Source organism: Ovis aries, chromosome 1 (genome assembly GCF_016772045.2).
Source record: "Ovis aries strain OAR_USU_Benz2616 breed Rambouillet chromosome 1, ARS-UI_Ramb_v3.0, whole genome shotgun sequence".
NCBI lineage: Eukaryota > Metazoa > Chordata > Mammalia > Artiodactyla > Bovidae > Ovis > Ovis aries.
Window position 1 is genome coordinate 55,012,650 of NC_056054.1, and position 12,619 is coordinate 55,025,268.

General features: G+C 40.9%; 1 pseudogene; it reads left to right on the top strand.

The window, feature by feature from the left end:
* The first annotated feature begins 11,387 nt into the window (after positions 1-11,387).
* On the top strand, positions 11,388-12,310 carry LOC101103103 (developmental pluripotency-associated protein 4-like; annotated as a pseudogene).
* Positions 12,311-12,619: the final 309 nt, after the last annotated feature.

Below are 12,619 nucleotides of genomic sequence, written 5' to 3' on the forward strand. Positions count from 1 at the left end.
CAAAAGATGTCCTTTTCATTATAGGGGACTGGATTGCAAAAGTAGAAAGTCAAGAGATACCTGGAGTAACAGGCAAATTTGGCCTTGGAGCATAAAATTAAACAGGTCAAAGGCTAACAGAGTTTTGCCAAGAGAATGCACTGGTCATAGCAAACACCATCTTCCACAACATATACACAAGGACACCAGATGGTCAATATCAAAATCAGATTGATTCTATTCTTTGCAGCCAAAGATGGAGGACCTCTATACAGTCAGCAAAAACAAGACCAGGAGCTGACAGTGGCTCAGATCATGAACTTCTTATTGCCAAATACAGACTTAAATGGAAGAAAGTAGGGAAAACCACTAGACCATTCTGGTATGACCTAAATCAGATCCCTTATGATTATACAGTGGAAGTGACACATAGATTCAAGAGATTAGATCTGATAGAGTGCCTGGAGAACTATGGATAGAGGTTAATGATATTGTACAGGAGGCAGGGATCAAGACTGTCCCCAAGAAAAAGAAATGCAAAAAGGCAAAAGGGTTGTCTGAGGATGCCTTACAAAGAGCTGAGAAAAGAAGAGAAGCAAAAGGCAAAGGAGAAAAGGAAAGATATACCCATGTGAATGCAGAGTTCCAAAGAATAGCAAGAAGAGATAAGAAAGCCTTCTTCAGTGATCAATGCAATGAAATCAATGCAATGAAATAGAGGAAAACAATAGAATGGGAATGGTTAGAGATCTTTTCAAGAAAATTAGAGACACTAAGTGAACATTTCATGCAAAGATGGGCACAATAAAGGACAGAAATGGTATGGACCTAACAGAAGCAGAAGATATTAAAAGAGGTGGCAAGAATACACAGAAGAAGTATACAAAAAAATCTTCATGACCCAGATAACCACAATGGTGTGAACACTGGTCTAGAGCCAGACATCCTAGAATGCAGTCAAGTGGACCTTAGGAAGCATTACTACGAACAAAGCTAGTGGAGGTGATGGAATTCCAGTTGAGCTATTTCAAATCCTAAAAGATGATGGTGTGAAAGTGCTGCACTCAATATGCCAGCAACTTTGGAAAACTCAGCAGTGGCCACAGACTGGAAAAGGTAGTTTTCATTCCAATCCCAAAGAAAGGCAATGCCAAAGAATGCTCAAACTACTGCACAATTGTACTCATCTCACATGTTAGCAAAGTAATACTCAAAATTCTCCAAGTCAGGCTTCAACAGTATATGAACTGTGAACCTCAAGATGTTCAAGCTGGATTTAGCAAAGCCAGAGGAACAGAGATCAAATTGTCAACATCTGTTTGATCATCAAAAAAGCAAGAGAATATAAAAAAAAAATCTGCTTTATTGACTGCGCCAAAGCCTTTTACTGTGTGGATCACACCAAAATGTGAAAAATTCTTAAAGAGATGGGAGTACCAGACCACCTGACCTGCCTCCTGAAAAATCTGTATGCAGGTCAAGAAGCAACAGTTAGAACTGGAACAACAGACTGGTTCCAAATCAGCAAAGGAATAAGTCAAGACTTTATATCGTCACCCTGCTTATTTAACTTCTATGCTGAGTACATCATGAGAAATGCTGGGCTGGAAGAAGCACAGCTGGAATCAAGATTGCAGGGAGAAATATCAATAACCTCAAATATACAGACGACACCACCTTTATGGAGAAAGTAAAGAAGAACTAAAGAGCCTCTTGATGAAAGTGAAAGAGGAGAGTGAAAAAGTTAGCTTAAAGCTCAACATTCAGAAAATGAAGATCATGGCATCTGGTTCCATCACTCCATGGCAAATAGATGGGGAAACAATGCAAACAGTGAAAGACTATTTTTGGGGGGCTCCAAAATCACTGCAAATGGTGATTGCAGCCATTAAATAAAAAGATGCTTGCTCCTTGGAAGAAAAACTATGACCGGACTAGACAGCATATTAAAAAGCAGAGGCATTACTTTGCCAGCAAAGGTCCATCTAGTCAAAGTTATGGTTTTTCCAGTAGTCATGTATGGATGTGAGTGTTAGACTATAAAGAAAGCTGAGTGCCAAAGAATTGATGCTTTTGAACTGTGATGTTGGAGAAGACTCTTGAGAGTCCCTTAGACTGCAAGGAGATCCAACCAGTCCTTCTAAAGGAAATCAGTCCTGAATATTCATTGGAAGGACTGATGCTAAAGCGGAAACTCCAACACTTTGGCCACCTGATGCAAAGAACTGACTCATTTGGAAAAGACCCTGATGCTGGGAAATATTGAAGGCAGGAGGAGAAGGGGATGGCAGAGGATGAGATGGTTGGATGGCATCACAGACTTGATGGACATGAGTCCGAGTAAGCTCCAGGAGTTGGCGATGGACAGGGAAGCCTGGTGTGCTGCAGTGCATGGAGTCACAGAGTCGAACATGACTGAGCAACTAAGCTGAACTGAACAAGAACCTGCCTACCAATGCAGGAGATGTAAGAGACAAGGGTTTGATCCCTGCATTGGGAAGGTCCTCTGGAAAAGTGAATGCCTACTCACTCCAGTATTCTTGCCTGGAGAGACTCATGGACAGAGGAGACTGTTGGCCTATAGTCCATGGGTCACAAAGAGTCAGACATGACTGAAGTCACTTAGCAGCAGTAGCAACAAGATCCAGGGGAAGGTCCCTAGGCAACGCTGGTCTGGGGACCACACTTTGAGAACCACACTGGTCTATCAACTACTCACAATAAACCAAGAAACAACTTTTTGACAGGGCAAAATGGTATCACTGTTTTAGTACAGATATTTTAATTCCTTTCATAAACAGTGTTTTCGCCCCAATCCCAGAAAATTTGCCTTGAAAAATTTAAGAGCTATCTAGAAAAAGGCTGGAAAAGGCAATGGCATCCCACTCCAGTACTCTTGCCTGGAAAATCCCATGGACGGAGGAGCCTGGTGGGCTGCAGTCCATGGGGTCACCAAGAGTCGGACACAACTGAGCGACTTCACTTTCACTTTTCACTTTCATGCATTGGAGAAGGAAATGGCAACCCACTCCAGTGTTCTTGCCTGGAGAATCCCAGGGACGGGGGAGCCTTGTAGGCTGCCGTCTATGGGGTCGCACAGAGTCAGACACGACTGAAGTGACTTAGCAGACTTAGCAGAAAGAGGCTAAGAGAATATGGGATGATATAGATTGACAGTAAAAATCATATTCAAAAAGACAAAGCAGACATAAGAGAGGCCACAGTTAGCTGGTTATAAATTTCTTACCGGTGTCAAAGGAAGTTTTGTGTTATACACTGGCAAAATTCCCATAGTAGTCCAAAAATATGGCTTACCCTTTATAACCCTAACCAGAAATCTTGTACAAGGCTATTTGGATAAATTTTGTATTTTCCTGCCTACACTTTCAATGTTTACAGTCTTCTTTGATCCTCACATTTTCCACTCTTGCTTGAGATCAGTTGATCTTAAAATAATTTGCTGCTTTGGTAAAATAAATCTTTAGTCAGTTTTTGGCTTCCCAGCGGGTACTGAAATGTTTCAGTTTCCAAATAAAATATAATACTAATGCTTGGGGTCAAGTTAATTAAATTAGATTAACCGTAGACAATAAACAGACCAAAACTAAATAAAAATACTTGAACACAAAATCTCATTCTAAAGGCGTTAAAATACAAGGTCTTTTATGCAAGACCAAATAAATGGTATTTCTAAGGTAAAGGGAAAAAACTGCAGAAGCAAAGGCCTAGGCTGTGCCTTTTCAGGCAAGGCTCTACCAGGGAAGATCCCCTTCCTCTGAAGAACAATATATCATTGGTTACTGGGAGACTTACAAAGTAACATAAAAACAGATAAACATGTTTTAAGTAGCCACGTCTTTAAATAAATATATCATTCTGAAATCTCAGTGCCAAATAGACTAATCTGTAAAACATGGCACTATTTAAAGAGTGAAAACAGCAACTGGGTGCAGTTTCCTGAAGATTGTGACATTTGTCATCACTCTATGATTTTATTTTATAAGATTAGTGATTTCCTCACAGCAACGCTCAAAAGAAAATGCTACACAGAGTAAAACAGGTCCTGAGAATTAAAGAAGCTAAAATTAGAAGCACTACATAGCTATTTGCTTTCCAAGTTGTGGTTAAGCAGATGTTAAAATTGTCATTGGGTGATGCTTTCAGTGATGCTTAAGAAACAGTGGCATTTCCCATGAAGGAGCATGCTCCAGATGATCTCACTGTGGCTCCTGTGGGTCTTACCCTCTTTCTGGTGTGCGGCATTCATCTCCCAGCCTGTATTAATTGCATTAATCAAAAACTTGTGATCGGGAAGGGTGTTCCAAGAACTCTGCGTGCCAAGGCCTCGAGGTGAAGAGCAGCTTGGATCTCTGTGGTGGTTGTGGTTTTGTGCTATCGCTAACAGGTATCAATTGGCTTTTTTTTCCTAAACATGCTAGTCCATCCTCCTTGCCTTTGATGATAAATTGTTGGCCCTCTATTGATTTAAACCCATTACAGTTTATGTCTGACTAAAATAGAAATACATTATGGACCAGCTTGCCTTTACCTGTCAAGAGACCCTATCATGGGTTGTGATTCAGTTCAGAAGTGAGACAGCAATTCATTCTGACCTAATGAAGCTGCATCAATCTCTTAGTTTATACTCTGGCATTGCGGTCATTCACTTGTAGGTATTTAGAATGTTTTTGGAATTTTAATTTGTGAGAAGTAAGCATCAGGGGAAAAGAATTATCTTATTGTCTCTAGCCTCAGAAGAAAACTTCTGTTTTCTGAAGAATAACAAAGCAGAAACAGAGACACAGACATAGAGAACAAATGTATGGATACCAAGAAGGAAAGTGGAGTGGTGGGAGGAATAGGGAGATTGGGATTGACATATATATATATACTACTGGGCTTTCCAGAAGGCGCTAATGGTAAAGAAACTGCCTGCCAATGCAGGAGACATAAGAGACACGGGTCAAATCCTTGAGTTAGGAAGATCCCCTGGAGAAGGGAATGGCAACCCACTCCAGTATCATTGTCTAGAAACTTCCATGGACAGAGGAGCCTGGTGGGTTACTGGGAATTCTACTTTTAATGCACTGTGGTGAACTGAATGGGAAGACGTCCAAAAGGGAGGATATATATATATATCTATATATATATAGTAGAGACTAGTAGAATATATACTATATATAGTAGAGACTGTATAGTAGAAACATTGTACAGCAACTATAATCCAAAAAATTAATTTAAAAAAGAGAAATGGATGATGATACACCATCATATTACAACACTGCCCTTGGAAATAATTCAACTCTCATAAGCAATGCCAGTAATTCTTTATAAGATGATGACCCCCTGAAATTCAGCATTTCAGTTGTAATTCTGAAAAGTTTTGCAAGTCAGTGAGAGTCTCATTATTAAATTTGTAACTATTAATACCATCTGAGCCTGTGTGGTTTGACCTTCACTTGTGCATTGACACATTTCTTTAGAATACAAGTCATTCTTTGCTCTGATGATTAAGAGAGGGTAGTTGGCTGTTGAGTCCCAACATGTAAGTTTTAAAATTTTGCTCTTCATTATAATTCCCACTGCAATCAAGTATCACGTTTCACCTGATCTGTGTCTGCCTAACTTTTTTTATAACCACTTTGTTCACAAAGAATAACCACTTTGACCATTTACATTGAATGTGGAATTTTCCTCCTAAAAATATTTCTATTTTAGTTACCTTTGTTTTTTTTTGATGTGGGCCATATTTAAGGTCTTTATTTGTTGAAGTTTTTACGACATTGTTTCTGTTTTATGTTTTGTTTCTTTTGGCTGCTAGGCATGTGGGATCTTATCTCCTGACCAGTGATGGAACCTATACTCCCTGTGTTGGAAGGCAAAATCTTAACTACTGGACTACTAGGGAAAATCTCTACCAGGTAAAGCTCAAAATCCTTCAAGCTATAGGATTCAACTGTACGTGAACCAAGAACATCCAGATGTACAAACGATTTAGAAAAGGCAGAGGAACCAGAGACCAAGTTGCCAGTATCCACTGGATCATGCAAAAAGCAAGAGAATTTCAGAAAAACATATACTTCTGCTTCATTAACAATGCTAAAGCATTTGACTGTATGGATCACACACACAAAAAACCTGGAAAATTCTGAAAAAGATGGGAATACCAGGCCACCTTACTTGCGTCCTGAGAAACCTGTATGTAGGTCAAGAGGCAACAGTTAGAACTGGACATGGAAAAACAGACTGGTTAAAAATTGGGAAAGAAGTACGTCAAGGCTGTATATTGTCACCTTGCTTATTTAACTTATATGCAGAGTACATCATGCAAAATGCCAGACTGGATGAAGCGCAAGCTGGAATCAAGATTGGTGGGAGAAATATCAGTAACCTCAGATATACAGATGACACCACCCTTATGGCAGAAAGTGAAGAGGAACTAAAGAGCCTCTTGATAAAGAGGAGAGTGAAAAAGCTGGGTTGAAACTCAACATTCAAAAAACGAAGATCATGGCATCTGGTCCCATCACTTCATGGCAAATAGATGGGAAAAAATGGAAACAGTGACAGACTTTATTTTCTGGGGCTCCAAAATCACTGCAAATGGTGACTATAGCCATGAAATTTACAGACGCTTGCACCTTGGAAGAAAAGCCATGAGAAACCTAGGCAGTGTATTAAAAACAGAGATATCGCCTTGCCAACAAAGGTCTGTCTAGACAAAGCTACGGTTTTTCCAGTAGTCATGTATGATGTGAGAGTTGGACCACGAAGAAGGCTGAGCACCAAAGAATTGATGCTTTTAAACTGTGGTGGTAGAGAAGACTTGAGAGTCCGTTGGACAGCAAGGGGATCAAGCCAGCTAATCCTAGAGGAAACCAACCCTGAATATACACTGGAAGGACTGATGCCAAAACTGAAACTCTAACACTTTGGCCGCGTGATGTGAAGGGCTGACTCATTAGACTAGACCCTAATGCTGGGAAACACTTTGAGCAGGAGGAAAAGGGGACAACAGGATGGATGACATCACTAACTCAATGGACATGAGTTTGAGCCAATTCCAGGAGATAGTGAAAGACAGGGAAACCTGGCATGCTGCAGGCCATGGGGTTGCAAAGAGTTGTATACAACTGAGTGACTGAACAACAGTTACAAACTGATTTTAAATTATTTCCAGTCTTCATTACTATCAAATTTGTCCAAATTACTTAACATGACAAACAAAGTTCTTCATTATCTTGTCTTTAGTGGGTCCTTTCTGGAGAGTCTGGGTAATCCAATAAACCATTTAACCTTCTCTGAGATTTCTGAGTCCCCTTCTATTTTTCAGATGTATTTACCAATAACTACGCTTGTGAATACCTGCATACTCAGTCGTGTCCAACTCTTTGTGACCCCATGGATTATAGCCCTATAGGCTCCTCTGTTCATAGGATTTTTCAGGCAAGACTACTGGAATGTATTGCCAGTTCCTTCTCCAGGGGATCTTCCCAACCCAGGGATTGAACCCACATCTCCTGCAGGCATATTCTTTACCTCTGAGCCACCAGGGAAGCCCCTAATTATGCTTGTACTCTGAGACTAATTGAATTTGACCGCAGCGATGGCACCCCACTCCAGTACTCTTGCCTGGAAAACCCCATGGGCGGAGGAGCATGGTAGGCTGCAGTCCATGGGGTTGCTAAGAGTCGGACACAACTGAGTGACTTCACTTTCACTTTTCACTTTCATGCATTGGAGAAGGAAATGGCAACCCATTCCAGTGTTCTTGCCTGGTGGGCTGCCGTCTTATGGGGTTGCACAGAGTCAGACACGACTGAAGCAACTTAGCAGTAGCAGCAGCAGGCCTCTTTATCATGAGAAACGCTGGGCTGGAAGAAGCACAAGCTGGAATCAAGATTGCCGGGAGAAATATCAATCACCTCAGATATGCAGATAACACCACCCTTATGGTAGAAAGTGAAGAGGAACTAAAAAGCCTCTTGATGAAAGTGAAAATGGAGAGTGAAAAAGTTGGCTTAAAGCTCAACATACAGAAAACAAAGATCGTGGCATCTGGTCTCATCACTTCATGGGAAAAAGATGGGGAAACAGTGGAAGCAGTGTCAGACTTTATTTTTTGGGACTCCAAAATCACTGCAGATGGTGATTGCAGCCATGAAATTAAAAGACGCTTACTCTTTGGAAGAAAAGTTATGACCAACCTAGATAGCATATTGAAAAGCAGAGACATGACTTTGCCAACAAAGGTCCGTCTAGTCAAGGCTATGGTTTTTCCAGTGGTCATGTATGGACGTGAGAGTTGGACTGTGAATAAGGCTGAGCACCGAAGAATTGATGCTTTTGAACTGTGGTGTTGGAGAAGACTCTTGAGAGTCCCTTGGAGATCCAACCAGTCCATTCTGAAGGAGATCAGCCCTGGGATTTCTTTGGAAGGAGTGATGCTAAAGCTGAAACTCCAGTACTTTGGCCCCCTCATGCGAAGAGCTGACTCATTGGAAAAGACTTTGATGCTGGGAGGGATTGGGGGCAGGAGGAGAAGGGGACGACAGAGGATGAGATGGCTGGATGGCATCACCGACTTGATGGACGTGAGTCTGAGTGAACTCTGGGAGTTGGTGATGGATAGGGAGGCCTGGTGTGCTGTGGTTCATGGGGTCGCAAAGAGTTGGACACGACTGAGAGACTGAACTGAACTGAACTGAGGCCTCTGTATCAAGTTCTGAAAATCAAATTCTCTTGCCTGAAATTTTAGATTTATAAGCTTATCAGTTATCTGAATTTGATCCATTCAGTTCATTATTTTGCCACTTTCTTTGTTTTCTTCTAGAAATATATTCAACCATCATTTTTTTCTGCTATGCCTATGTTTTAAATGTTTTTCTTAATTACAGTAGTCACATAATATGAAGCATAATATTAACATTTTAATCATATTTAACCATACAGTCCAGTGGCACTAAGTACATTCACATTGTTGTACTCTCACCAGCATCCATCTCCCAAATTCTTCACCTTCCTAAACTGAAACTCTGCATTGTAAGTACATTTAATAAACAAATTTTATTTATGGTTTCTAGAAAAAAACAATAAATACTTTCTATTTATGTACAGGATGAATGTACCTTTTTAAAAAGAAATATTCATTTCCAGTTGATAATTGGCTCTTAGAAATTTAGGGTTAATAACATCCTTTGACATTACTGATGTTGATATACTTCTACACTAATTGCAAGTGGGCAGTTGGATAAAGGGGGATAGATGTGTGTGTGTACAGAGGGGTGGGAAACACATTTTTGGAGTGTTCTTCACTCCAATAGTTGAACTTGATGGACAGTTTTTAGCCCTCAAAAGAAACCCCTTGAGGACTTCCCTGGTTGTAGAGTGGTTAAGAATTTGCCTGCCAGTGCAGGGGACACAGGTTCAATCCCTGGTCCAGGAAGATCCCACCTACCATGGAGCAACTAAGCCCTGCTCCACAACCGCTGAGCCGGCAATCTAGAGCCCATGCTCTATAACAAAGAGTACCCCCACCCGCAACTAGAGAAAGTTAGTGTGCACCAGTGCAAACAAAAATAAATAAGAAAACCCCATGAGACATATATTACTGTCACTATTTTACAATGAAACTGAAGTAAACAAAAAGTGCTTTGTAAATCTCCAAGGGGCTTTATGTATTTATCATACCATAACATTACTATTAAATATTAATATAGTGGGGAATTATGTTAGTACCCCTCCCTCCAAAACCTCCCAAAACTATTAGGATAACTGCACTAACAAAGTCATATTTGGCAGGTAAGAGAAATCTAAAGATAGTCGATCTCCCCGTGAGATCTAAGTTAATTTTTGTCATGGGAACTTTGTTCAGTTGCTCCGTTGTGTCTGACTCTGCAACCCCATGGACTGCAGCACGCCATAGTTCCCTGTCCTTCACCATCTCCTGGAGCTTGCTCAAACTCATGTCCATTGAGTCAGTGATGCCAGTCAACCATCTCATCCTCTGTTGTTCCCTTTTCCTCCTGATCTCATTGTTTCCCAGCATCAGGGTCTTTTCTACTGAGCTGGCTCTTCACATCAGGTAGCCAGAGTATTGGAGCTTCAGCTTATCATCAGTCCTTCCAATGAATATTCAGGGTTGATTTCCTTTAGGATTGATTGGTTTGCTCTCTTTGGAGTCCAAGGGACTTTCAAGAGTCTTCTCCAACACCACAGTTCAAAAGCATCACTTTTTCAGCACTCAACCTTCTTTATAGTCCAACTCTCACATCTGTACAAGACTACTGGAAAAACCATAAATTTGACTCTACAGACCTCTGTTGGCAAAGTAATGGGAACGTTAAAAGACTTTATTCTGAGAATTACCAAACTGTGGCAAACAACAAGATGCTAGAAGCTTATAAATCACCAGTGTTAAAAAAATTTTTTACCACTTTCTTTCACTGGGGCAGATGATGGTTATCTAAAGAAAAATCACAAAGAATTGACCATGTCAGCACTTGGGGCAGGAGAGCAAGATGCTGTTAGAGGAATCAGTCCTAGAGATCTGGAAACTGTCTTGTACACTGGGAAAAGCTGTGGTACAATATCCATGTTTTCTTTCTGACTTTGATATTCTGTGCCTTTAGGATTTCTAGGTGAATATACGAACTTCTTCAAAAGTTAACACATCAAAGATTGTTAATTGATATATAAACAAAGGTCCTTGGTCAAATACATTTGAGAAACTCATTCTGAATTGTTTCCACAGCATGTTTAGATCTACAGTGGGATAAAAACCTATTTAATGGTTTGCAAATTGTCTTAGCTAGAGACAAAACTTCTTGCACATTGTACTTACTGAAATCATTTAATATCTTTTTAGGAAGCTAGGATGTTGATAAGCAGAACATAGTTTCTCGTTGTTCTTATAATTTGTGACAGTTTTCTGAGCGTTACTATTTTAGATACTATTTACATAAGGAAAATTCTAGATATGTAAGCCATAAAACAATGCAAATTCTAACAATCATCAATGCTATTTTGTATCCTTCGGTCTTTGAGAGAATAAATCAAAGTGGCTTACTGACTTCTTAAATTCATATTCATCAAAAAGGAGGATAACCAGGAAGGATCAAATAAAATTGTCTAGGGGACTAGATGAAGTAACACATAAATCTGGTGCTCTATTTTCCAGTGTTTACTTGTTTGTTCCTTAAGAGAAATATATTTGTTACTCTCACATTCCAAAGAAGTGCTTGGATGTGGTTTCATCCTTGAATGTCTGAGATAGCTGTTAATTCAGTGAAAAGGTGTTAAGTTGAAACTTGTTGAGAAGTAAAACTACCATTCTTGACACGGATTTAAGAAATTTCTTCTGGCCTATAGAAAATTATTAATACAAAGTTTGGAAGGGGAGTCTTCATTTTATCAACCTTGACCTTTCTGAGCATGGAGAGCACAAACAAGGAGAACAACTCCAAAGAGAAATCTGAAGAACATACGAGTTGCAAACTCACATCAGTAGAAGCTGAAGAGGGACAGGGAACTTCTGGTGAAACAGAGAAAGCAAAAAACTCAGCACAGGGACCAAAAGAAAAAGAGATACAAAAAAGAGCACAGCTTGCAGTCCAGGAGACACATCACAACGCTGTGCGGGTGTGAAACCTCCGAAGACACAGACGCGCATCCCCATCCCCCCTCTACCTGAAGTCCTGCCGCCTGTCAACCTGGTCCACAGGGATGTCATTCGTGCTTGGTGCCAGCAGTTAAAACTGAGCACCAAAGGCCCGAAACTAGATGGATATAAATGACTCTGTGAATATGCTTACCCTCATCAAAAAAACATTCCTACCACAGCACAGGAGGCCAGGATCCTGTCACTATCGAAAAGGATAAAGCTAGAAAAGGGGGAACTACCGCTGGAATGCTCTGTTGAGAAAACATCTTCTGATGGGGCTGCTCCTCTTGCACGGGGGCCACCTGCCCTTGAGGGAGCTCCTCCGCCTCTTGAGGCAGTTGTATCCACTTCTGCCCCCGACTCAGAAGCTGTGTTTGCCTCCTGGAGCAGATGACAGCCAGGGCCGTGAAGACGGAGTCAGTAGGATCACAAGAGACCTATGAGGTCCGCTGGTGCGTGGTCCACGGGAGAAGTCTCCCAGCTAACACAGAAGGCTGGGTTCATTTACAGTTTCATGCTGGGCAGGCATGGGTGCCTGGAAAACGAAGGAAGGTGTCCGCATTCTTCCTGATACCTTCTGGTGATTTTCCTCCCCCACACCTGGAGGACAATATGCTGTGCCCTGAGTCTGTACACAGGAATAAAGTATTAACAAAAAGCCTGCAGTGAGATCATAATACCAGTAAAAGGGTACAGCTCTGATTATAATTAATGATAGAGAAGTGACTACAGTCAACTCCACGGTGAATTTAGACAGCTGAACTCTGGGCCGCTCGACTCTCTCCATGCTTCCTGCTTCCAGGGTGCACAGCCTGCTTACAAGGTTACATGAAAATAGAAAGCCTGTGAACTGATGGGAAACAGAAGCAGAAGTGACTGTCTGTCCAAAGATGCCCAGCCCTAAGGGAGCAGAAGACAAATGAGATTGGGACATTTTAAAAATCCTAAGTCACTGAATGGAATTAATTTGCTTTGAAA